The sequence below is a fragment of the Carcharhinus amblyrhynchos genome, chromosome 20, assembly GCF_965287045.1.
Source record: "Carcharhinus amblyrhynchos chromosome 20, sCarAmb.v2.hapA, whole genome shotgun sequence".
Classification (NCBI taxonomy): Eukaryota; Metazoa; Chordata; class Chondrichthyes; order Carcharhiniformes; family Carcharhinidae; genus Carcharhinus; species Carcharhinus amblyrhynchos.
Window position 1 is genome coordinate 48,201,141 of NC_137343.1, and position 27,451 is coordinate 48,228,591.

General features: G+C 44.7%; 1 protein-coding gene across 2 annotated transcripts in view; it reads left to right on the forward strand.

Moving 5' to 3' along the window:
* pisd (phosphatidylserine decarboxylase) overlaps positions 1-27,451 on the forward strand; it is a 124,291-nt gene that overhangs the window by 33,720 nt on the left and 63,120 nt on the right. Inside the window, exon 1 of one of the 2 annotated variants that reach the window (XM_080208539.1) lies at positions 17,078-17,096. The exons of the other annotated variant lie outside the window; for it this stretch is intronic. The gene's annotated coding sequence lies outside the window, so the exon portion shown is untranslated. Of the gene's footprint in view, positions 1-17,077; positions 17,097-27,451 lie in introns of those variants that run through there. 2 annotated transcript variants of the gene reach the window in all.

Here is a 27,451-nt window from a genome sequence, read left to right on the forward strand (position 1 = left end):
AAGCATTTGATGTTCAATATTTGTTTTAAATCCGTGTGTTAAGCTGCGTAGCGAATCTTTGCAGGCATAATGTGTTTGTACACTGTGATGTGTTTTTGTCCTCTGGAACAAAAAGGCACCCCTGTCATTAATGTGTATCTGATTTTTGTTTCATTGTGATCTGTAAGAATGTGTTTTCAATGTAGGTACTTGAGTGCTGGGATTGTTTAGTGTGTTCAGTCTGGAGACAGATCTTGTCACAGGGCTTGTGTGAAGTGATTTCTATCTTAAACTGAGTGCCTGCTTCCACTTACACCAGTTGTACCTAAAGAGTGCTGAGATCTGAGTCAGTTGTGCAGTGTGGTCCTGCTGTTAATATACAGTTCAGTGTTGAGGCTGTTTGAAGCTGGTTTGATAAAATACTTGTTTCTGCTCTTCTAAGTCTTCAAATTTGATTGAAAATTTAAACTTTGACGATTTCTGAATAGTGAGTAAATGAAAGATTCTGATCTAGCTTATTGTGTGTATTTCTTTCTCACTTTGAGTATTTTATTATATTTTCTGCCTTTGAGTGGTCTCTCCCAGTTGCAACATGCTACCTGCACGGCCTCTTCACCCACATGTTGTTTTATTTGATTGCCGATGGAACTCTGAGCAGATTTGTCAAACTTCAAACATTATATAGCTGCTGCCTGGTGTATTCTGCGCATTTCATGTGTGACCTGTGACATTGCTGATTTTTTTAAGTACCCTACTCCAAAGCGTGCACCGTTGCTGTGCAGAAAAATAATACTTAGTAGTTTATGCCCAAGCGTTTGGAAAGCTGATATCTGCAGGAAGCCTGTTCGGCGCTGTGTGGAGAATTTGAGTGTAAGCCTTTAAAGAAAATTGGTGCATGGTTGTGAAACCTTCAGCATCCAACCTAGCCGTGGAATCGATTAGCATGATGAGGTTTAGTAACCTTTGTGTGTAAATAGCTGGCTGATAGATTTTGCCTTTTGCTTAAAATTGCTCAATGTGGTGTCTCAGAAACGACTGACTGACATTCTTTGAGTTGTTGGCTAAACGTTGCTCTTGGGATTTAAGAATATGTTCCGAATGTTGCTTCCTTTTGTATCATTCTGATCCAAAAATTGTATTGAGAAAATGTGTGTCATTGCCTTACTTGCATTTGCTGTCTGTCTTTCCTTTTCAGATGCTGTGAGTGCCTCTCTACATGAAGTAGGCTTTACATTAATTTGTACAAACAGGGTACAAGTATGACCATTTGGTTTAGATGAGCTTTTTTAATCCTTTCAATATAGGCTGTGGTTGTGTTTTTACCCCTCCTGGATGGTGGAATAGCATGTAAATGGCATGCAGGGGTAATCATAGAACCCTGGTTGAGAAATCTTTTCAAGGATGACAGTATGGTGGAGCACAGTTGAGTCCAATTTCCTGCACCTCACAGCTTCCACGTGAGCAAATAGTCATGACTCCAGAATTACAGCTTGCAAGATTCTTTAAGATAAGATAGTTGAGGTTTTCCTCTAGCTTGTGTTGTCAGCAGCCATTTTGCACTGCTTTATATTCGCAGCTGGGCAGTCATTTTATAATACTGGGATTTGGGTTTTATTCACTGCAGTGTTCAGGATAACACATAACATGCACCAAGTTTCACAATTGATTCTAAGCCGTGGCATCTTACTTAAAACGTTGTGTGTGTGTGTGTGTGTGTGTATGTATATATATATATATATATATGTAATATATATATGTGTGTGTGCGCCCCATACACCCCCCCCACATTGCTTTGCAAGATGGGAATTAATATTACTGGACCAACACTTACCGTTAAATTATTTACAGGCAAAATAATACATAGAAACAATAAGATACAGTATAGTACGAGCAACAAACAGAATAGAATAGAATCAGGATCATCTTACGGAGGGTTAGCTTGCCCTGTTCAGAACAATGTTTCATACCAGGTACAAAATCTCAAGAAAGGATTGTAACAGTACGGACAAAGGCCACTCGGCCGATTATATCTGTGCTGCCTCTCCTAAGGAGCAATTCACATACTGCTATTCCCCACCCTCTCCCCACATCCTTGCACGTTCCTCCTTTTTCAGGTAAAAGAAGAGTCTTTTCTTAGAGTTGTGACGAACGTATGGGACGCAATTTTCAATGTGTTAATGGAGTTAGTTCCTCACAGGCTGGCAGTAAGGCTACAGGACAACTCCTCAGTGCTGACGTAGCTTTAAAGTGGATTAATCGACATCCGAAAACTCAGCGTAGGAGCACAAGGACAGGACTTAGCCATTGGGCCTTTTCGTGCATTCAACTCCATATCCCACCTTTGTTCCATATCTCAAGGATTTCTGTTAAATAATTCTCAGATTTATAATTAATAGTTGATAATTAGTGGAAGAGATGCAAACCTTTACCAGCTTTTATCTGTAGAGAGTTTCTGAGATTCATTCAAAGGCTTATTTCTAATTTTGATGTGAAATTATTATTCTAGATTCCCCAACCAATGGAAAATATTTCTACCAACCGAATCAGTTCCCTTTAACATCCTGAAAACTCTGATTAAATCACCCCTGCTAAATTCCAGAGATTTTTTTTAAAAAATCACTGATTTTATAATATCAGTGTTCAAGGAGCAAGCATTGTTCTTAAACACCGCCCCGCTCACTTTCTCTAATATTGTAAAGTTTTTGAATTTGGTGTCCTTTGCAGATTCTTCCCCCATATTCACTTTTTGCATCTTTTCTTCTCTGTTTTCTCATGCTTTGAATAAAGAACATTACAGCACAGGAACAGGCCCTTTGGCCCTCCAAGCCTGCAACAACCATGCTGGCAGTCTGGACTAAAATCCCCTACCCTTTTGGGGACCATATCCCTCTATTCCCATCCTATTCATGGATTTGTCAAGGTACCCCTTAAAAGTCACTGTTGTATTGGCTTCCACTACCTCTCCAGGCACCCAGCATCCTCTGTGGGGAAAAAAAAACTTGCAGTAAAACTGTTCTTTTTGTTTTATCAGAATCTGTGCTATTTTATATGCTTTTTCTTTCAGTTCCATGTTATCTCTTTAGATGTCCATATTTTTATAAAAATAGTGCTCTTGCCTCTTAAGTTGGTTCTGTGCGGGAATTCTATCTTCTGCTGATCTTATGTAATTTCACTCACTAACAGAATTGCTGGGTTTACTGTGGACAGTCTAGATCTTAGTAGCTGTTTCTCCCCTTCACCTTTTCAAAAGCAGCATTGATCTCATTATATTACGATCGCTGTTAGGTAAATGTTGTCACACTGTTTGATCATTGACTAAATCTGGCTCATTATGCACTGTTACATCTAAAATGGCCTGCTCCCTTTCTCGTTCAGGGACATATTTTTCCAAAAAACTGTCCTGAGTGCACATGGTTTCCAGGAGCGTGCCTACTTCTTCCAATATAAAATTTAAAATCCTCCTTTAACATCATTTTGTTTTTGCTCTGTGCTTGTGTAATCTTTGCATTCATGTATTCTGCCACTTCACAATTGCTACACAACTCCCAGCACAGTCTTGGATCTTAAGATTTTATAATTTAACCAATAAAGTTTCTTTTCTTTATTATCTTAGAAGTAATTGCTTTGTAATTACTAATTCTATTCTCAATTTACTATTTTCCCTATCTTAATGACGCAGTATATTTAATTCCAAGTTATTCGTTTGTGGCATGCGGCCGTCGCTGGCTAGCCACCATTTATTGTCCATTCCTAATTGCCCTTGAGAAGGTGGTGCTGTGCTACCTTCTTGAATTAGTCCATGTGATGTAGTTAGACCCACAGTGCTGTTGGGGGGGGGCATTCTAGGATTTGGACCCAATGACATTAGTTCACGATGGTGTGTGGCTTGGAGGGGAACTTCCAGGTGATGGTGTTCCCATGCTTCTGCTGCCTTTGCCCTTCTAGATGGTAGTGGTTGTGGGTTTGGAAGGTACTGTTGAGGGAGCCTTGCTGAGTTGCTGCTGTGCATCTGACGGCACACACTGCCGCCACTGTGTATTGATGGTGAAGGAAGTAAATGTTTAAGGTAGTGGATAAGGTGCCAATCAAGCAGGGCTGCTTTGTTCCGGATATTATAGGGCTTCTTGTGTTGTTGGAGCTGTACCAACAAGACGAGTGGAGGATATTCCTTCACACTCCTGATTTGTGCCTTGTAGATGGTGGACAGGTTTGGGAAGTCAAGAGATGAGTTACTTGGTGCAGAATTCCCAGTTTTTATATGACAAGTCCAGTTCTGTTTCTGGTTAATGGTAAACCTTTCCCCCGGGATGTTGATAATATGGGTTTCAGCAATACTAATGCCATTGCAGTCGATAGTCAGTGTTCAGATTCTCCCTCATTGGAGACGGTCATTGCCTGCTGCTTGTATGGCATGAATGTTACAGATTGTCTTGCAGTCATGTTTCAGTAATGTTTGCCATATGCTCGACATTATCATTCAGTCAGTTCCTGATATACAGTGGGAATGGAATAATCATACACTTGTGTACAAGTATCTATTAAGGTATAAAGTCCTTTATGCCCAAATTCCAAATCTTTCTCTCCTCCATTTTAAACTTTCCATTTCAACTTTTTTTAATTAATAGAAATCCTAATTTCTCCTAATTTGCCTTGCTGGATGTAGTGACATCTGGCCTACACCAACTACATTTACTGTCTGTCCCTTATTGCCCAAAGATGTTGCAGGAGCTTCCTGAGGTACTGTGATTACTGTGGTGATGGTGTTTAGTACGGGATCCCAGCAGATTGACATCAGCAATGGAGGAATGGTGATATATGCCCATACCAGATGTGACTTGGACGGCTGTTTGAGGTGATGTTCCCATGGCAGTGTTGTTCTTTTACTCCCTAATGATAGACATTGCAGAGAAAGAAGGTGTTGTTGCATTGCCACGTGTAAATGGTACATACGATGGACAGTGCACTTGGTTGATTAATACATTTTAGTATATTTTTGTGTTTGTTGATGAATAACGAAGCTGGAAATGGAATACTTTGAACATATAGTGTCAGCAATGGGAGCCTCCAATGCAGTCAGATCCAGAATATACCTCTGTTATTCTGCTGGAGCATACGGCTTCATCATCGGTTGTAAAAGTGTGTCATGGTGAACATCCATTGGTCGCACATGCCACCAATCTTCCAATAATTGTGTTGTTCCTTTCTCCACTCGTTCTCGTGACCTTTGTTCAAAATATGGGCACTTTAATGCTGTGATGTCCCAGATGCAATTTCTCCAAACTGATTTGTAGCAGAAATTAATGACCAACAGTGAAAAGGCATTTCATCTGGCCATGTCTGTATATCCTCTGTGTAATTGCCTGCCTGCACAAGTTGAGTTTTGAAATGTGTTGGTGGACTGTGTAAGGTAATGAGGAGGCTGCACCGATGAACGTGTGGTCACACAGCAGGTTCGGAGACCGTGGGTGGAATTTTACGACCTCGCATCCGTTTTAGGGCAGGAAAATGTTGTAAAATCAGGGGCAAAGCGGCTCACGGGAATGGCGTCCATTGTGTCCAAATCCTCATTTTAGACTGAAAGTTAACATAAAATCAGCCTATTACTTTATCTCTGTTCCGATTGAAGTACGCTCTGGCCAGTCGTTCTGCTGAGGGTTTTCAGGCTGTATGTAAAACGGAACAATTATGATCTTGACAAAAGAGAGTCTCTTGTCTTTGTGACCCCCTCCCTACTATTCGTACTGGTCAATGATTTCCATATGTTCTTGCTGTTCTTGCAATCATAATTCTACACTTTTGCTTTTGTGCTCAGTGGAACTAATGTAGTCTGGATTTAACAATCCTCTTTTGTAGTTAATGCCTGATCTGGAAATTAGCTGAGATCTTCTGTGACAGAAAATATCCCACACCAAATGAGTGGTTTAGTGTTTAAGTAATTTACAATGGCAATAATATGCAGCCAGTACTGCGAAAGTATGGAAAAGATCAGTGCTGTCCACAGAGTTGGTTTATCACTTGATAATTCAAATATTCTTTCACTGAAAATAGACAGTATGGCAAAAAGCTGTTCCAGTCAGCTGACTGGTTTTCATCTTGGAATATCTAATGCTGTAATACCTGTTATGAGGAATTTGTAAGCCAAACACTAATGGATCTCTCCAGTCTTCCCTATGCCAGAAAGTCAAATATGACCATTGAACCCAGAAAGATTCTCTCTCTTTCCTGGCTTCTTTGATCAGCTGTTCATTCTGATCCAGAACAGTAGGTACTGTTTTGATGTGAAAGCAGCGGAGATATGTGGGGCGGGCAGTTAACGCGCAAATAAGTGCGGCGTGCAGGAATGGGACGGCCGTAATTATGGGGGATTTCAATCTGCATATTGATTGGTTGACCCATGTTGGACGCGGTGGCGTCGAGGAGTTGTTCTTGGAATGCTGTCGGGATAGTTTCCTTGAACAGTGTGTGTTGGAGCCGACGAGGGAGCGAGCTATCTTGGATCTGGTGCTATGTAATGAAGCGGGTAGAATTAGGGACCTTGTGGTGAAGGATCCTCTTGGGGAGAGTGATCATTGTATGGTGGAGTTTCTGGTGCAGATGGAGGAGGAGAAAGTGGGTTCCCGGACAGGCGTCCTTTGTTTGGACAGAGGGGAGTACGGTAGGATGAGAGAAGAATTGGTGAACGTGGACTGGGGGAGCGCGTTGGAAGGTAGGTCTGCTGAGGAGCAGTGGAGGATCTTTAAGGAGATCTTTCTTGGTGCTCAACGGAAATTTATTCCGATGGTCAAAAAGGACCGTAGGGGGAGAGGTAATAAGCCGTGGATAACGAAGGAGGTGAAGGAAAGTGTTAAATTAAAAGCGGAGGCGTTTAGAGTAGCTAAGAGTAGTGGGCGAGAAGAGGATTGGGAGAGGTTTAAATGTCAACAAAGATTGACAACGAAGTTGATAAAGAAGGGTAGGAGAAACTATGAAGCTGGGCTAGTGCTTAATATAAAAAAGGATAGCAAGAGCTTTTATAAATATATAAAAAGGAAGAGGCTGGCTAGGGTGAACGTTGGACCCTTAGAGGATGAGAAGGGGGACTTAGTGGTAGGGGATGGGGAAATGGCTGAGGTCTTGAATAACTTTTTTGTTTCGGTCTTCATGGAGGAGGATGTGAATAATTAGCCGGGTGTTAGAGATGGAAAGGTGGTAGGACTGGAGGGTCTCAATGACATTATTGTTACTAGAGAGGCGGTGCTCGACAGACTGGAGGGACTGATTGTGGACAAGTCGCCAGGACCGGATGGAATGCATCCGAGGGTTCTGAAAGAAATGGCGGAGGTGATAGTGGATGCCTTGGTGGTTATTTTCCAAACGTCGCTGGATTCCGGGGAAGTGCCGGAAGATTGGAAAACGGCTAATGTTACGCCGTTGTTTAAGAAGGGTGCCAGGCAAAAGGCAGGGAATTATAGGCTGGTTAGTTTAACGTCTGTTGCAGGTAAAATGTTAGAATCCGTCATCAAGGAGGAAATAGCGAGGCATCTTGAGGGGAATTGCTTGATAGAGCAGACGCAGCACGGTTTCGTTAAGGGGAAGTCGTATCTGACAAATTTACTGGAGTTCTATGAGGATGTGTCTAGGGCGGTGGATAGAGGAGAGCCGGTGGATGTGGTCTTTCTGGATTTTCAGAAGGCGTTTGACAAGGTACCTCACAAGAGGGTATTGCAGAAGGTCAGGGGACATGGAGTTGGGGGTAGGGTGTTAGCGTGGATAGAGGATTGGCTGTCAAATAGGAGGCAGAGAGTGGGGGTCAATGGGTGCTATTCGGATTGGCGGTTGGTGACTAGTGGAGTGCCCCAGGGGTCGGTGCTGGGGCCTCAGCTATTTACCATTTATATAGATGATCTGGAGGAGGGAACCGAGTGCAGGGTGTCGAAATTTGCTGATGACACCAAGATTGGTGGAACGGCAAATTGCGCGGAGAGTGTGGAGAGTCTACAGAAGGATCTAGATAGGCTGGGTGAATGGGCCAGGAACTGACAAATGGAATTTAATGTTGGCAAGTGCGAGGTGGTCCACTTTGGTAGGAAGGACTATTACTTACATGGCGAAAAACTGCAGCAGGCGACGGTGCAGAGGGACCTCGGGGTCCTTGTGCATGAGTTGCAAAAACCCAGCTTGCAGGTGCAGCAGGTGGTCAGGAAGGCTAATGGGATGCTGGCCTTCATAGCGAGGGGGATTGAATATAAAAGTAGGGAGGTCTTGCTGCGGCTGTATAGGGCATTGGTGAGGCCGCAGCTGGAGTACTGTGTGCAGTTTTGGGCACCGTACTTACGCAAGGATATTTTGGCCTTGGAGGGAGTGCAGAGGAGATTTACTAGGCTGATGCCGGAGTTGAGGGGGTTAAGCTATGAGGAGAGGCTGAATAAACTAGGCTTGTACTCATTAGAGTTTAGAAGAATGAGGGGAGATCTCATTGAGACATATAAGATGATGAATGGGATGGATAGGATAGAGGTGGAGAGACTCTTCCCGCTCAGAAAGGGTAGTAGGACTAGGGGGCACAGCCTCAAGATAAAGGGGAGGCGGTTTAGAACGGAGTTGAGGAGGAACTTCTTCACTCAAAGGGTGGTGAATCTCTGGAATTCTCTGCCTGTTGAAGTGGTGGAGGCTACCTCGCTAAATATTTTTAAGACGCAGGTTGATGGGTTTCTGATAAGAGAGGGGATTAAGGGTTATGGGGAGAGGGCGGGAATGTGGAAATGAGCCGCGACAGATCAGCCATGATCTTATTGAATGGCGGGGCAGGCTCGACAGGCTAGATGGCCTACTCCTGCTCCTATTTCTTATGTTCTTATATTCATTGCAATATGTTTTACTTCAAAGAATCATGAATGAGAAAATAAATGCACACAATCTAAAATCTAAAGCTAAGATGCATGCAGTACATACTTTATTTACAAAGTAAACTCTGATCTTCAAAGTAATTTTGTGTGAACCGCTTCAGGATGGAGTTTGAGATACGTGATAAGGTGCTGTTTAAAGGTAGCTTTTATTTAGCTGTTTGCCACTTAAGGGTTGGTTGAATGTTCAGAACTATTGAATTAGCTCAGTGCACCAATTTGCAGCACATCATCTGATATACACACACACACACACACACACACACACACACACACACACACACACACACCCCCGCCCCCCCCCTGCCAAAGGAATCAGTATTGTTGTGCAGCCATTTTAGATTTTGGCAAAGTGAGTTGAATCTATCTCGGATTAAAGTTCCCGCTGCTCTTGGGGCCCATTTACAATCCAGACAGTAAATCACTTAAAATGCAACGCACTAAATGACAGAAGCAATTTTTACAGACAGTGGATCCTCTTCTGACCTTCGTGCTAAACTAAATTGATTCAAAATGCATGTGGCTGAGCCTTTATCTTGTGTGTAAATATTACAAGACAAATCCACAATTTGTGACACATCCATCAGTTAGTGTTCTTGTTAGAGTGGAATGTTACTCTAGCCAAACATGCCTTAACTCCTGACATGCCAGTAACACCATTAGTCATACAGCATAGAAGGAGACCATTCAGCCCAATGTGTACGTGTAAGCTGTTTGAAAGAGTTCACTTTGTCACAACCCCTCTAGCTCAGCAAATTGTTCCTTTTCCAATGATGCTTTAACTTTCATACTCTCCCAGTAAAATGACCAGTTTTCTTTTCACCTTTCTCTTCTGCTTGCCTAAATACAAATCGATACAGTGCAGACTCAATGGGCCAAATGGCTTCCTTCTGTTCTGTTATGGCTCTACATGGTAACTGATGCTGTGGTGCAGCCTACAGATGTTGATAGTCATCCTGTGTTGTGGCTGTGCAGGTAGTTGGTGTCAGCCCAGATCATCTCCCCCATCAACTTTTTCTAAAACCCTATGCACTCACATTTGCATTTTAGCTCTTACTTTCTAGCTGGTGTCGCAGTAATGAAGAGTAGAAACCTTGGCTGATTTCCGTTTCCACTCTGGTTGGAGGCTGGGAGAGTCTAATTGTAGGAGCTTACTTGATGCATGGCCCAGAGCTAATTCCACACATGCTGGCCTTGCAACTGAACAGCTTTAATGCAATAGCATTGACTGCGTGGATTGGAGCCAAGCATCTACTAATTTGAGATGATCAAAACCCATTTCATTTAACTGCATTACGGAGAGCAGGTACTTGCATCTCTTCAGGCTGACACAAGTTCAGGCCAGATCAGGAGATGCAAGGGTGAATCATAGGATCATAGCATCCTACAGTACAGAAGGAGGTCATTTGGCCCATTGAGTCCGCACTGGTCACAATTCCACCCAGGCCCTATCTGCAAACCCCATACACTTACCCTGCTGGTTCCCCAACAACTAAGGGGCAATTTAACATAGCCATTGCACCTAATTCACACATCTCTGGACTGTGGGAGGTAAACCGAGCACTGAGGAAACCCACATAGACACTGGGAGAATGTGCAAACTCCACACACACACACACACACACACACACACACACACACACACACACACACACACACACTCACTCACCCAAGCCATCAATTGAACCTGGGTCCCTGGCGCTGTGAGGCAGCAGTGCTAACCACTGTGCTACTGAGCCGTACCAACCTTTCTCAGCATTAAGCCAACTTAATAAGATACATCTCCAATACTGACCCTAAATTGAAGAAAATGCGTTCAAAATCTTTCAATAATCCCTTGGTTTGATTTGTATCACAGCTTTCCCCAAATGACTTTCTACAGTTCCTCATTTTTGAATCACAATCAGGGAGGAAATGACTTCAGTGCAAAATCTGATTTGTGTAACCTGTTTGAATTTTGTTTAAATTCCCTTTCCCCAATGCTCTACTGGCTAATGTTCACTTGACTGATACCTGGGATGGAGGTTATCTGATGAGGAAAGGCTGCAGAGGCGAGCCCTGTGTCCATTGGAAGTTAGAAGGTTCTGAGGTGAAACTGATCCTGAGGGAGCCTTGATCTAAATTCTGAAAGGATGGTTTTCCTTGTGGGGTGACTAGAACGAGGGCACATGATTTAAAAATGCAGGATCTTCCATTTAAGATGAAGATGAGAAGATTTCTTTTTTCTCTTGAGAACCATGAATCTTTGGAATTCTCTTCCCCAAAGAGCAGTGGAGGCGCAGTCATTGAATATTTTTAAGGCTGAGGTAAATAAGTTCTTGATTAGCCAGAGAATCAAAAGTTATCGGGCAATAGGCAGAATGTGGAGATGAGGCCACGATCCAATCAATCAGGATCTTGGTGATTAGGAGCAGGCTTGTGGAACCAGAGGGCCTATTCCTCCTAATTCAACTGTAAAGGTGCCACTGGATTTAGCATCAAGCTGTGCAGATGGTAAGATGCCAAATTTGAGTGTTGGCCTTTGCTGGTTTAACTGACCCTCACAGCAATATTCGGGATGCTACAGTTCACCTCAGTGACTTTGAATCTGGCAGAGAAATCAGGTTGGGATGCTGCAACTGATCATTAACTTCCCAAGTCACTTTACAGGACACTATCAAAATTACGAGGTATTAATGCAGGTGGAGATATGTTAATGGAGTGTCTTAAAAGATGTGAAGAAGTTTAATGAGAGAATCCCATAGTTTAGGGCCCAGGCAGCTGAAGGCCACTGGTAAAATGATAAACATTGGTGCTTCACAAGAGGGCTGAATTGGAGGAGTGCAGGGATCCCTGAGGGGATTGGAAAGAGGAAGTAGGAGCAGGCAATTAGAGGGATTTGAAAATCAGGGTAAGAAGTTTAAAATCACTGAGCAAAGGGATATTCACACATTTAATAAAGGCTTCTTGGCGAGAGGGAGAGGATCTGACTGTGCTCCCCTCCACCAGAGATAGCCCTTTGAGGGCAAGGGACAAAACTGAGAGAAAGAAAATGCTTTGAGAAGCCCAAGCATGGTGACGGTGCAGAAAGTCACAAGGTTTATCCCCAGTAGGAGGAAAGAATGATGACACATAGAAAGGATCTGAGGGAAGATCTTAGCGAGGTACATACATGTGGAAGCAGTGTAGAGACGCTCTACAACTGGGCTGAAAAGAATGTACTGTGAGGAAAGGTTGGACAGATCGGGTCTGTGTCCACTGGGGTGTGGAAGACTGAAAGATGGTCTTATTGAAACATATAAGACCCTGAGGGGACTGACAGGCTGGATGCTAAAGGATGTTTCACCTTGTGGGAAAGACTAAAACTAGAGACACAATTAAAAGTAAGAAGCTTCCCATTTTGACTTCAGTAAGAACAGTGGAGGACATGCCTCTTTCCATATCAATGGGGGTGAAGTAGAAATATTTGAGAGCTTCAAGTTTTTAGTGTCCGAATCATCAACAATCTGTTCTGGTCCCTCCATGCCAACGCTATATTAAGAAAGCCCACCAATGCCTCTATCAGAAAACTAAGGAAATTTGACATGTCTGTTATGACTCTCCCTCCAACTTTTACAGATGCACCATAGAAAGCATTATTTCTGGTTGTATCATAGCTTGGTATGGGCTCCTGCTCTACCCAAGACCATAGGAAACTACAAAGGGTTGTGAACGAAGCCTAGTCCATCACACAAACCAGCCTCCCGTTCATTGACACTGTCTATACTTCCCGCTGCTTCAGAATAGCAGCCAAGATAATTAAGGACCCCACACACCCTGGACATACTCTCTTCCACCTTCTTCTGTCAGGAAGAAGGTATAAAAGTCTGAGGTCACATACCAGCCGACTCAAGAACAGCTTCCTCCCTGCTGCTGTCAGACTTTTGAATGAACCTATCTCGTATTAAGTTGATTTTTCTCAACACCCTAGCTATGAATGTAACGCCACATTCTGCACTCTCTCCTTTCCTTCTCTATGTACGGTATGCTTTGCCTGTATAGTGTGCAAAAAATAACATTTTTCACTGTACACTAATACACGTGACAATAAATCGAATGTAAGATGTAGATGAGGAGAGTGTTTTTCTCTCAGGATCATTAGTCTACAGAATTCACTACTCCAGAGAGCAGTGGAGGTTTGGTCGGTGAACACACTACAGCTCAGTTCGATTCTTGACTGACAAGGGAGTCAAAGCATGTGTGGGTGGTGTTGGGGTGGACAGGACAATAGAGGCCACAATTGATCATGATCTTATCAAATGGTGGAGCAGGCTTGGGGGGGGGGGCTGAATGGCCTACTCCTGCACTTCATTTATATGCTCATATTTCATATGTAATGGTATCGAAAATGTTAAATTTATAAAGATTTGACAGTAGATGCAGAGAAATTATTTCCCCTTGTGCCTCCTTGTTTACGGTTACCCACAATCTTAAAATAGAGCGTAGCCATTCAGAAGTGGACTTGGGAAAAATCTTCGTCATATAAAGGATATGGGAAATGCAAACCCTGCCAAAAATGTACTGGATGCTGAAACAATTGGAGATTTCAAGGCTGAATGTGATAGATTTTCATTCACTAAAGATGACAAGGGTGGCTAAATGGATTTGAGGAATTGATTCGTCATGATTATGATCAGGAACAGGCTTGAGGAGCTGGAATTGTTTTATTCATTTACGGGATGTGGGCGTCGCTGGCTGGCCAGCATTTATTGCCCATCCTTAATTGCCCTTGAGAAGGCAGTGGCGAGATGCCTCCTTAAGCTGCTGCAGTCCCTGAGGTATAGGTACACCCACAGTGCTGTTAGGGATGGAATTCCAGATTTTAGCCCAGCGACAGTGAAGGACAAAGAACAAAACAGCCTGGGAAACAGGCCCTTCGGCCCCACGAGCCCGCAACGCCATTTTAACATTGAGTCCCCCCTCTACCCATGACCCTTGTCTACGCTTATGGCATTGAGGGAGGACTAATTTAGGGACAATTTGTTACACCAATCAGCCTAACAGCAACACCCGGTTTAAGTCAGACTTCTTACTGTGTTTACCCCAGTCCAACGCCGGCATCTCCACATCATGATTACAATATATTTCTAAGTCAGGATGGTGAGTGACTTGGAGGGGAACTCCAGGTGTTGGTATTCCCAAGTTGTCCTTGTTCTTCTAAATGATAGTTTGCATAGTGTTGTCTAAGGAACCTTGGTGGGTTGCTGCAGTGCATCTGGTAGATAGTACATACTGCTGCCACTGGGGGGTGGGGTGTGTGTGTGTGTGAATGCTTGTGAAACAGATAACAATCAAGCAGGCTGCTTTGTCTTGGATGGTATCGAGCTTCGTGGCTGAATGGCTGTGTTTTCACAAGCTGCAATATTATTTTAAATTGAAGACTTGGAACCAGAAGGCACATGTTCAGACTAACGAAAGAATTTGGGACTGAATGGAGATGGAACAGAGGCAAGAAAAATTGTCAATTGAGAAATGGTGAATGACATGGTGTAAAATCTTTGGGTTTTAAAAGCCTGTTGATTGCAGAAGAAAGGTACGACCACGAGGAGCAGTGGGGTTACACTGTTTGATGTCTTTTTATAGCTCATCATGTGTAATGCAATAAAGAATATTTTAAATTGGTGTAAATGGAATTTAGAGCCCTTAGCAAATTGTGTGATCTTTAAAGCAATTCTCCACCCGGTTAATTCTCTTCAACCTTTGCTGGACAAATAAAACTGTTGTTTCAGTTGCTTGGGATGACGCTCTCTCACATCCTGTCACAAGATACAGTCTCATTGTGGGATGTTGACTCATAAATACTGAGCTGTCCCATTGTCTTTTTCTTTCATTCCATGTTCCCGAATAAATCCATGCTGTCAATAATAGCCAGGCTGACATGTTTTTTTAAAAATTAAGTGCATCCAATTCCTCCCCTGATTGCCTTTACCCATTCCGCTGCTGTTTGTGTGAGAGAGAAATGTTTCTGTTCATTAGGGCGCAAGTAGAACAGTGAAGATCCTTGAGTATCGAGTGCTGTTCTTGGTTTTCCCTCATGTGCTGATTGAGCATATGTGGGGATGTCATTTTTTCATGGCATTTGTCTGGAGTCGTGCGCACCCAGAAAATTTTAGGTATATGGCACAGTGGTTAGCACTGCTGTCTCTCAGTGCCGGGGACCTGGGTTCGATTCCTGGCTTGGATCACTGTGTGGAGTTTGCACATTCTCCCTGTGTCTCCATGGGTTTCCTGCGGGTGCTCCAGTTTCATCCCACAGTCTAAAAGACTTGCTGATTAGGTGCGTTGACCATGCTAAATTCTCCTTCAGTGTACCCGAACAGGCACCGGAGTGTGGCAATTAGGGGATTTTCACAGTAACTTCATTGTGGTGTTAATGTAAGCCTACTTTTGACACTAATAAATGAACTAAACTAAATCACAGAATTCAAGCCCCATTTACTAGAATAATTATGGGAGGAAATAGAGTAGTGGTATTGTCACTGGACTAGTAATCCAGTGACCCAGGATAATGCCAGGGAACCTGGGTTTGAATCCCACCACAGTGGATGGTGAAATTTCAATTTAATAAAAATTAAAAGTTTAATGATGACCATGAAACCATTGTCAATTGTTGCAAAAACTCATCTTGTTCACTAATGTCCTGTAGGGAAGGAAATCTGCTCTGGTGTACATGTGACTCCAGCTTCATAGCAATCTGGTTGACTTTTAAATACCTTCAGGGATGGGCAATAAATGCTGGCCCAGCTAGTGATGCCCATATCCCATGAGCTAATTAAAATAAGATCCTCGGTGCCAGATAACCACACCACTTGCGTGCTGCCACAAACATCAGATTTAAAATCATTATTACATAAAAATCTACGCTACACGATAATAAAGTTGCTGTAAGTCTAGACAGATGTAAAGCAAATTGAGTCTCTACCGTAGAGCACATAGTGTAAAATGAGGCCAATCGGCCCATCATACCTACGCTACCTCTTTGAAATAGTTCACTCCCCTCTTCTTTTCTCCAACCCATCTGTCCCGTTTTAAATATATATCCAATCCCTTCTGAAGTTATTCTTCAGGAGAACAGAGAGGTGAGATTTTGCACTCTAGAAGGAGTGCAAAAACCTCCAAACACTTCTCCACTTAACCCTTCAAGCACCGCCAGCCCTACCAGTGCCTGAGTCTGCAGATTGGACATTGAACTTACCAGCCACCTCAGAGCCGATCAGAATCCATTAGAACCCAAGCGAGTCATCACATTGGAAGTGAGTCACCCTCAGTTCCAGGGAACTGCCAAAGAGGAAAGTGACTGTTGGAAAGGTCAAGCAGATGTTTATTTACTGAAATACTGAAGACTGGGTAGACTCAATCACGGTAAACTCTGTGAATTTCCAGGAAGGTGGAGGCCCTCCTGTGTCTTAAATTTGGCATGACCACAGTCTGGTCTTGGTGCCCTGGCTTTTGGGAGCAGCCAGGAATCGGCCAAATTGTTCTTAGAAACATAGGAGCAGGAGGAGTCCATTCGGCCCTTCGAGCCTGCTCTGCCATTCATCACAATCATTGTCCAACCCGATAGCCTAATCCTGCTTTCTCCCCATAACCTTTGATCCCATTCACCCCAAGTGCTACATCCAGCTGCCTCTTGAATACATTCAATGTTTTGGCATCGACTACTTCCTGTGGTAATGAATTCCACAGGTTCGCCACTCTCTGGGTGAAGAAATGTCTCCTCATCTCTGTCCCAAATGGTCTACCCCTCAATCTTCACACAAAGAATGGCTGAGAGGTGAAGCAGGAACAGTCCTGGCAAAAAAAAAAGGACCTGTTGAATTACCTTGAATTTGATTTCCAACTGTATTACAGTGGGTGGAGGATGAGTGTTGCTGTCTAGTGGACTGATGGGGAGCTGGGGGGAGAGAGAGAGAGAGAGACACTTGTTCCCTATCAGTTAATAGTATGGCTTGCGGTGCTGTCCAGGACATATCCATTGTATCAATAACCGTTTAGGGTGGGGTTGGGATGAAATTAAACCACGCAAGGTCCTGTGTGTGTGTGTGTGTGCTTTTTTTTCGTTTTTTAAGAGCTCGCTATCGCTGCATTTCCTGGGCAAAGCTTTAAGTGTAGGAGGAGAGTTGTCTGAGCAGCTGAGGGGCTGTTCCTTGGTGTTTAATCTCCCTCTGGTGTCAGTGCAGAAGCCGGCTTTGCGGGACTCGTGGTGGTGGAGTGAGGGTGAGTTACCGGCGGCACCGGCTGGGATTTCTCTGTGAAATAGAGGGAGGGTGGGTGGGGAGGAGGTCAGGGAAAATCAGTCAAAGAAGTAAGGAGGGGGGGGGGGGCGGGGGGGAAGAAAAAGATTTAGAGCCAAGAGGGGTAGGGAAGAGAAAGGCTTCCTCTGCTTTCTGTTCTCCGAGTTTCTGCCGAGAGGAAACGAGTCCAGAAATGCTGCAGGCTTCTTGTCAAAGGGGAAATTAAACTAAGACTGAACGGTGGGGTTTGTGTATCTCCAAATGCTGTTTGTGTTTTGTTTTAAAAACTGCTACCTACATTCAAAATGGTGACATTGGCTTGCCCATCTTTGAGCAGCTATTGTGTTCGCTGAACAAAGGGGGGCTGTTTAATAGATTATCTCTGAGACAGGGGGGGAGGAATGATTAATCACAAACTAGAGATTTATTTAGCTGACCGACTACACTCTATTGAAATCGAGTTAATGCAGGGGTGTGTGTGTGTGAAACTAACACCCCCCCCCCGAGGTGGGGTGGTGGGGGGGGGGAGACACTATTTAAAACGGGTTTCTGAATGTATATTCTGGCTGTCGTTTCCCTTCGGTGTGCCCCCTTGTTTCAAATTAGCCCATTTACAAGAGGTTTGGATGCAGATGGACCTCCCCCCTCCCTCCTCTCTCTCTCCCCCCCCTCCCTCCTCTCTCTCTCCCCCCCCTCCCTCCTCTCTCTCTCCCCCCCTCCCTCCTTCTCTCTCTCCCCCCCTCCCCTCCTTCTCTCTCTCCCCCCCTCCTCTCTCTCCCCCTCCTCTCTCTCCCCCCTCCTCTCTCTCCCCCCTCCTCTCTCTCCCCCCTCCCTCCTCCTCTCTCTCCCCCCTCCCTCCTCCTCTCTCTCCCCCCTCCCTCCTCCTCTCTCTCCCCCCTCCCTCCTTCTCTCTCTCCCCCCTCCCTCCTTCTCTCTCTCCCCCCTCCCTCCTTCTCTCTCTCCCCCCTCCCTCCTTCTCTCTCTCCCCCCCTCCCTCCTTCTCTCTCTCCCCCCCTCCCTCCTTCTCTCTCTCCCCCCCCTCCCTCCTTCTCTCTCTCCCCCCTCCCTCCTTCTCTCTCTCCCCCTCCCTCCTTCTCTCTCTCCCCCCTCCCTCCTTCTCTCTCTCCCCCCCTCCCTCCTTCTCTCTCTCCCCCCTCCCTCCTTCTCTCTCTCCCCCCCTCCCTCCTTCTCTCTCTCCCCCCCTCCCTCCTTCTCTCTCTCCCCCCCTCCCTCCTTCTCTCTCTCCCCCCTCCCTCCTTCTCTCTCTCCCCCCCTCCCTCCTTCTCTCTCTCCCCCCTCCCTCCTTCTCTCTCTCCCCCCCTCCCTCCTTCTCTCTCTCCCCCCCTCCCTCCTTCTCTCTCTCCCCCCCTCCCTCCTTCTCTCTCTCCCCCCCTCCCTCCTTCTCTCTCTCCCCCCTCCCTCCTTCTCTCTCTCCCCCCCTCCCTCCTTCTCTCTCTCCCCCCCTCCCTCCTTCTCTCTCTCCCCCCCTCCCTCCTTCTCTCTCTCCCCCCCTCCCTCCTTCTCTCTCTCCCCCCTCCCTCCTCTCTCCTCCTCCCTGGTAGAGCATCAGGCTGTTTCCTCTCAGTCACCCAGTGTCCTCTCTCACCCTCAGTGCCCCTACACTTGTAGTGGCCCCCACCTCAGTCTGCTGCTATTTGCGAGCCATGTTATTCCACCCCCCCCCCCCCCGGCCCCATACATTTTTTTTGGCTGTGTAACACAGCTGTTAATCTCAGGTTTCTCTTTTTTGAAACACTTCTTTTCTCACAGGGACTTGAAAAATCTCCCTTTCTGATGCCTCAGGGACAGAAAAGCAGTGTCTCTGTACAAACAACGACCCCATAAGAACATAAGAAATAGGAGCAGGAGTAGGCCATCCAGCCCCTCGAGCCTGCTCCGCCATTCAATAAGATCATGGCTGATCTGTCGCTGCTCAGTTCCACTTTCCTGCTTTCTCCCCATAACCCTTAATCCCCTCTCTTATCAAAAACCCATCAACCCGCGTCTTAAAAATATTTAGCGAGGCAGCCTCCACCACTTCAACGGGCAGAGAATTCCAGAGATTCACCACCCTTTGAGTGAAGAAGTTCCTCCTCAACTCCATTCTAAACCGCCCCCCTTTTATCCTGAGGCTGTGCCCCCTAGTCCTACTGTCTTTTTTGAGCGGGAAGAGTCTCTCCACCTCTATCCTGTCCATCCCATTCATCATCTTATACGTCTCAATGAGATCTCCCCTCATTCTTCTAAACTCTAACGAGTACAAGCCCAGTTTATTCAGCCTCTCCTCATAGCTCAACCCCCTCAACTCTGGTATCAGCCTAGTAAACCTCCTCTGCACTCCCTCCAAGGCCAAAATATCCACCATAACATGTGCTGAATATTCTCTGGGTGTGGGTTCAAAGGGGAAATATCTGCTTGGGCCCCAGGGTACTGCACCCGAGAAGCTGACCTATCTAATTTCACTGCCAGTCTGGGAAGCCTTTACAATAAAAATGTTGGTTTTCACTTTCTGTTGGAAGACCAGAGACCCTCGCAGGTTTCTGATCCTTGCTGAGATAGGGTGGCACAGTGGTTAGCACTGCTGCCTCACAGTGCCAGGGACCTGAGTTCAATTCCCGACTTCCGACTTGGGTCACTATGTGGAGTTTGCGTGTTCTCCCAGTGTCTGCGTGGGTTTCCTCCGGGTGCTCCAGTTTCCTCCCACAGTCCAAAGATGCGCTGGTTAGGTGCATTGGCCATGCTGAATTGCCCCATAGTGTCAGGGGGATTAGCAGGGGGATTAAATTCATGGCGTTATGGGGATAGGGCCTGGGTGGGATTGTGGTTGGTGCAGATTTGATGGGACAAATGGCCTCCTTCTGCACTGTAGGATTCTGTGATAGGGTTGAGTTAGGGAAAAAATAATTGTGACTGTAGAATTGATCTCAGGATCGTGTATACCTACCGCTTTGAGCCTAGCGTCACTTTTATTACTCTTTACAAAGCTTTCCGATTCCTACTACAGCAGTTAACATTGATGCTAGAGATTGAATGTTTCCAGCCACTGTCTTTGATTAAATACGGAGCATGGCTTCATTTAATTTAGCTTCTCAATTTTTCAACCTTGTTAGCCTACACAATGGCTCTTTGGTATTTTAGTAAGAAAAGCACTCAAAAAAAAAACTCATCTCCATTCCCATCCATGAGGTTGAAGTCTTCCATTGGATGTTGTAGTGTTTTATAAACTCTAGTTTTAGCCCACCAGGTAATTGTGAAGACACTGCATTGCAAGTTGAAGCTTAAACCACATGACGAACACAGCAGGGTACAAACTGCAATGTGAGCAATTTAACAACATTTCTAGTTTCTTTTTTATTTTAAGACTCAGCCACGTAGTCTGAAGCTGGACTTAGTGTCTGCCAGACGGGGTGGGAATGGGCATTAATAAGCCAGCCAGATTTTTGCCTGGTGTCTGCCCGCAAATTGCCATTTTCATTTATTAATTGGCAGGATTTGAATTTATGACCTCTGGATTGCTAGGCCAGAGCCAACACTGCTGCTGACTTCCCTTTGAGAAAAGTTGAAGAATCTTGAGTTATTTGGCCTTGATGGGAGGTTTTTAAATACAGCAGTGGGCAGAAGGAAGACATTCTAATCACAACATCAAGCTAACCAATGATGACAGTTGGATTAGAGGTGAGAGGTTCAAGCATCAGGATGATGTCCTTCACAAAGTGATTGATAAGCAAATGAGATAAAGGAGGCAGAAATTCTGGGATAATTCAGTAATTGTTGTGAAAGGATCTCAAGCTTTTCTATATTCGACGACTTTGGTGAGCACTTGCTAACAAGGATGCTTGTCCACCTAAGAAACTCTGTGTCACTGGTCATGAGTTATGAGAGTCCACGTGTGGCTGGTGAGCTCAGTCCTAGAGCCACACCTTCAACTGCACACTTGGCAAATGTTTCCAGGAGGTCAGTTTGGTCCTTGGACTCTAGATTGCTGATAGTCCTTTCTTGGGCTAGATCCCCGGATCTCAACTTGCCACCAGATACCCTCGAAGAAGCGTGTCCCTTCAATTAGGAGGTTCCTCCAAATAGGTCTTATGAGCAAGGGTCTCCCAGGCATTGATGCCTATGTGGCATTTCCTGAGGTAAGCCTTCAGGGTTTCTTTAAGTGCTTCCTTTGTCTTTCTCTTATTCAAGATCCTTCCTTGAGCAGGGTAAAGAAGATTTGCTCTATTAAGTGGAACCAAAAGATCTTTTATTCACTTATTTGTGCAGTGACACAGTGGTTAACACTGTTGCCTCACAGCACTGGGGGGCCCAGGTTCAATTCTAGCCTTGGGTGACTGACTGTGTGGAGTTTGCATGTTCTCCCTGTGTTTGCGTGGGCTTCCTCCCACACTCCAAAGTTGTGTGGGTCACGTGGACTGACCATGCTGAATTGCCCTTTAGCGTCCCAAGATATGTGAATTGTGAGGGGATTAGCAGGGTAAATAGATGGGGTTATGAGAATAGGGTCTGGGCAAGATGCTCTGTTGTTGACTCGCTGCAGACTCGATGGCCTGAATGGCCTCCTTCTGTACAGTATAGGTTTCTATAATCAGTCATCCGTGTGAGGTTGCAAATTTTAGTGAACATGAAAGGCACTGTATAAATGCAAGTTGTTGTTGCTACCGTTGTAACGTGACCTCAGGATATCCCAAAGTGCTTTACAGCCCAGTAAAAATAAATCTCTTCTCAATGTGGGAAACATGGGCAAGGCCTGACCACAGTAAAAAGTCTGACAACACCAGGTTTTAATCCAACCGATTTATTTGATAGTAAACGCACAAGCTTTCGGGGTTAGTCCCTTCGTCAGGTGAATGGAGAGTTCTGGCCTCAGACAGAGCATATAAAGCACAGACTGTTTAGAGATTACTGATTAGAATGCGAATCCTTACACCTAACCTGCTGTTCAAGACCTGAAGTGGTTGACAATGTGAGTGGAAGGAGCACTGATCACAGGTTAAAGAGATGTATATTGTCTCCAGACAGTACAGTAAGTGAGGTTATGCAAACCCAGGCAAGTCACGGGGGTTACAGATAGCGCGACATGAACACAAGATCCCTGTTGAGACCGTCCTCATATGTGCGGAACTTGGTTCATGTCGCACGAGGACGGTCTCAACAGGGATCTTGGGTTCATGTCGCGCTATCTGTAACCCCCGTGACTTGCCTGGGTTTGCATAACCTCACTTACTGTACTGTCTGGAGACAATACACATCTCTTTAACCTGTGATCAGTGCTCCTTCCACTCACATTGTCAACCACTTCAGGTCTTGAACAGCAGGTCAGGTGTAAGGATTCGCATTCTAATCAGTAATCTCTAAACAGTCTGTGCTTTATATGCTCTGTCTGAGGCCAGAACTCTCCATTCACCTGACGAAGGGACTAACCCCGAAAGCTTGTGTGTTTACTATCAAATAAATCGGTTGGATTAAAACCTGGTGTTGTCAGACTTTTTACTGTGTTTACGCCAGTCCAACGCCGGCATACCCACATCAAGGCCTGACCAACAGCAGTGTGAAATAAAAACAGAAAATGCTGGAAAAACTCAGCCAGTCTGGCAGCATCTGCAGAGAGAGAAACAGAGTCAACACTTGAATATAAAGCTGTTTGTCAGAGCTCAACAGCAATGTGGACTATGTTCACTAGAGATTGACTCATCTCATTTCACTTCTGAGTCATAGAGTCAGAGTCCTCTTGTGATGGTTCTGTCACAGGAGACAGGGTGAATGTACACACCGTGACAGAGATGGAGCGGCTTTCTTTGATCTAGTTTTGTTCAGGTCTCTAATTTCAGACTAGTTTTTTTTTTAAATTGCTAGATTGAATCGACACGTTTTGTGAATATTGCAGTCTGCTGCTGCTTCTGTTGTCTACAATGCTTGAGGAAGGAGTTCAGCTAATTCCAATTAAACAGAGACTGAGTGGCTACTAATGTTTGCACGGCCTGGTGAGGTTTTGAATGCTTTCAGTGGATATTAAAATTCAGAATCCAGAATTTTGGGAAAGTTTTTAAGGGGTTGCAGTTATTTGGATCCAAGAGTCAAATTAGAACTTCCAAGATAATCACACAGACTAGCACGGTTCTCAGTGTTCAGAAATACAAGCAGTAAATAAACGTGGTGTATAAAAGTTATTAACTAAGTGTTAGCTTACTATATAGGTGTGATTGTGTCTGTGGTGTGTATGTCCCTTTCAGATGTTTAGGAAGTTCAGAAAATGTAGCAACATTAATGGCACAGAAGGAGGCCACTCTGCCCATTGTACCTACCCCAGTTTAATCCCATTTTTCAGCAGCTGATAAGAAACGTTCCAAAACTCACTTTGCTGCACTACCAAATTACTGTTGATTGCTGATTCATCTTGTGCCAGTTGTTTCCAAATTAACAACCTTCATTTAAAAAACAATCTGTCCTGATGAAGCAATTGTGAAATGTGATTCTTATTTAGCATATTGGTTTCAAAGGCTGTAAATTCAAGTGTTATGTGATATGGTTTGATTGCCAGTATCTTGCTTCTGAAATTCTTTCTTCGAGCTGTGTTAGGTGTGCCTCAGTTGGCAGTAATTACATCCAAGTCAGAAGCCGTGGATTAGAGTGTCAGCGTAGAAACAAGAGGTTGATGCTCCGCGCTGTGGCACTGAGGAAGCGCGGTGCTGTAGCTTCATCGCAGTGTTAATGCAAACCTTACTTGTGACTAATAAATAAGCTTTACTTTGCTGTGGTGCTGAGGGAGCACCAGCACTGTTGGCGATTCGTCTCTTGAATGAAATGCTAAACTTGGCTGCCCCATCACATGGATGTAAAAATCTCATGGCGTAATTTGAAGAAGGCCTGGGAGAGTTGTCCCGGGGGCCTGGCTGATATTTATCCCTCGGTCAGCCTTACTGCGACAGGTGATTAGGTCATTGTCACGTTGCTGTTGAGCTCTGACAAACAGCTTTACATTGAAGTGTTAATTCTGTTTCTCTGTCTGCAGATGCTGCCAGACTGGCTGAGTGTTTCCAGCATGTATTGTCCTATTTCACACTGCCGTTGGTCAGACCTTGCCCATGTTTCCCACATTATGACAAGAGACTTATTTCCACTGGGCTGTAAAACACTTTGGGATATCCTGAGGTCATGTTACAACCGTAGCAGCAGCAACTTGCATTTATATAGTGCCTTTAATATAATAAAATGTCCCATTGTGCTTCACAGAGGTGTTATCAAGGTAAATTTGTCATTGTGCCACATGAGACATGAACCAGGTCGGCTTTTAGCACCATTTTAAGGGAGGAGTGGAGAGAGATGAGATTGTTTAGGGAGGGAATTTCAGATGTTAAAGCTTAGGCAGCCAACGATGGTGGAATGAAGGAATTCAGGGATCATAGAATCCTACAGTGCAGAAGGAGGCCATTCAGCCCATTGAGTCTGCACCGACCACAACCCCACTGAGGCACTATCCCCATGTATTTACCATTGAAATTCCCCTGGCACTAAGGGGCAATTTAGCATGGCCAATCCACCTAGCCCAGATGTCGTTGGACTATGGGAGGAAACCAGAGCACCCAGAGGAAACCCACACAGACACAGGAAAAACATGCAGACTCTGCATCGACAGTGACCCAAGCTGAGAATTGAACCCTGATTCCGTGGTGCTGTGAAGCATCAGTGCTAACCACTGTGCCACCGTGCCGCAAGATGGACAAGAGGCCACAACTGAAGGAAATTTTGGAGGGCGATTGGGCTGCAGTAGGCAACAGGGACCAGGCTGTGGAATCATTTGAAAGGCAGGGTATTTTTAAAATCGAGACGTTGTTGGATCAGTAGCCAATGCAGGTCCGAGCGTACAGGCTGAATGGAGTTATGAAACGGACAAGAGAGATTTGAAGTTTAAAGAAGGTGGAATTTACAAGACCATCAGAATACCACTTGCACGTTCTCCCCACATTAGCCCAAGTTTGGAAGAACAGAATCTGAGTGTATTTCTGAATGTTTTCATGATTCAAATGGATCACTGTGAAAGTATCACATCCATCATTGTGATACACAAGAATCTTGGTATTGGCATGGATTGTTGCAGCTAGGTAGTGTCTGTCTATTTTCAGTGGATGGGTCAGGATGTGTCCATAAAGTAAGCAGCCAAGCCACAAACCGTACCAAAGTGTGGAATTTCATTTGATATAAAGGTCATAAATTTATAGAATTATAGAATCCCTACAGTGCAGGAAGAGATCATTTAGTCCGTCATTTAGGGTGGCACGGTAGCACAGCAGTTAGCGCTGCTGCCTCACAATGTCAGGGGCCTGGGTTCAATTCCGGCTTGGATGACTGCAGAGTTTGCACTTTTTCCCCATGTTTGTGTAGGTTTCCTCCATGTGCTCCGGTTTCCTCCCACAGTCCAAAGAGGTGCGGGTTAGTTGATTGACCATGCCAAATCTCTTAGTGTCAGGGGATTAGCAGAATAAATACGTGGGGGTAACAGGAATAGGGCCTGGGTGGGATCGAAGTTGGTACAGACTCAATGGGCCAAATGGCCGCCTCCTTCACTGTACAGATCCTATGATCAAGTCTGCACTGACTCCAAAAAAGCATCCCACCAGGATTCACCCTCTCATCCTATCCCAGTAACCCTACACATTTACCATGGTTACACTAAGGGGGCAATTTAGCATGTCCGATCCATCTAACCCACACGTCTTTGGACTGTGGGAGGAAACCGGAGCACCCGGAGGAAACCGTAGCACCTGAAGGAAACCCACGCAGACATGGGGAGAACGTGAAAACTCCACACAGACAATGACCGAAGGCTGGAATCAAATCCGGGTCCCTGGTGCTGTGAAGCAGCAGTGCTAACCACTGTGCCACCATGCTGCTTGTAAATTTGTCACAGAATACTGTCTGCCTGTTTATTTAAAATCCTTTCAGCTATAGATCTTTGACTCATGCCTCCTTGTGTGGACTTGCTGTAAATTGTGGAATGTATGAATGGTGTTTATCTGTAGCACAGCCTTTGAAGAAAAATAGTTAAAAGATTAAAGCTCTCTTGTTCTAATAATAACTTGGATAATAGTGGTGGCTGTGGATAAGAAAGACAAGGGCTTTAAGTGAAAAGGTCCAGATTTCTTGGAAATGGTAATCGCTGGGTTCTGATCTGGTGTTGTAGCTGATAGTTTGTCATTATGTAACAGTATATTTTTAACAAACTGGATGGAAGAAGAATATGGGAGGTCGAGATCTCTTGTCTCTTGTCTACCATCGTGTCTTTTCACTCTTGATTTTTGAGTTAGCTCAGTACTGTGTCTGAACGTCAGCTAAGGTTCTGCTGGTAGCATTCTCCACAGTCAGAAAGTTGTTTGAGTCCCACTCCAGAGTCTGGAGTATAATTCAGTGTTTAGGGAGTGCTGCACTGCTGGAAATGCAGTCTTTGGGATGAGATATTAAACTGAGGCCCCAAATACATTCTCGGATAGTTAGTCAGAAAAGAATCCCTTGACGTTGGTTTGACAGTGGATAAGATATTCCTCGGTGTGCTGGCCAAAGCTGATTGCTCAACCAACCTCACTGAAAGAGGTTATCTGGCCCTTATCTTGCTGATGGTTATGGGACCTTGTTTGGTGCAGTTTTGGTGCCACGTTACATTATGTCAGTGACTACACCTTGAACATATTTCATTTGGCTGTAAAGTGCAGAGGACTGTCCTGAAAACATCAGTGGGGCTATGTGAGTATAAATTCTTTCTTTCCCAGCTGAAAGGATCCAAAATGAAGCATGTCTAGGTCTTGGGTTTCTACAGAAACCCATGGGTTCAGTTCCTATGTCCCTTGGGACCACTGTTGGTATCAGAATTGAGGTGGATCCTGAAGAATTGCTATTGAAAGCAATAATGGAGACCATTGCACTGATCGGGGGCCACCCACGTCTAGGAATGCTCACTACCACCCCAGGAGCAGCATGCACACTTACTGTCAATTCTTCTCAATTCTACATTTCTCTTTGTTTTTACAATTGGGTAGGAATCCTGATTACTTCAGTTTCCCCTGCGTGAGCTCGGTTTGCCAGTCATTCTGGTGGTAATCTTACCAGTTGGGACTTGCCTGTAGAAATGCTCCCTTCATGACTGTCTCCCTATAAGATGTATTTTCGTTAGATTAATTTAACATATAGTGATTTATTTCACTGAATCTTGGGTTTCCCAGAAAGGGCAGTGAAGTATAGAGCTGAGCAGGACACTGTGCTATTGCTTGTCATGCTCCCGCCTGAGTGGGTTATTGGTTAGCTTCACAGAGAGTGTTTGCTTCCAGGCAGCCTTCTCTTACTGGTGGT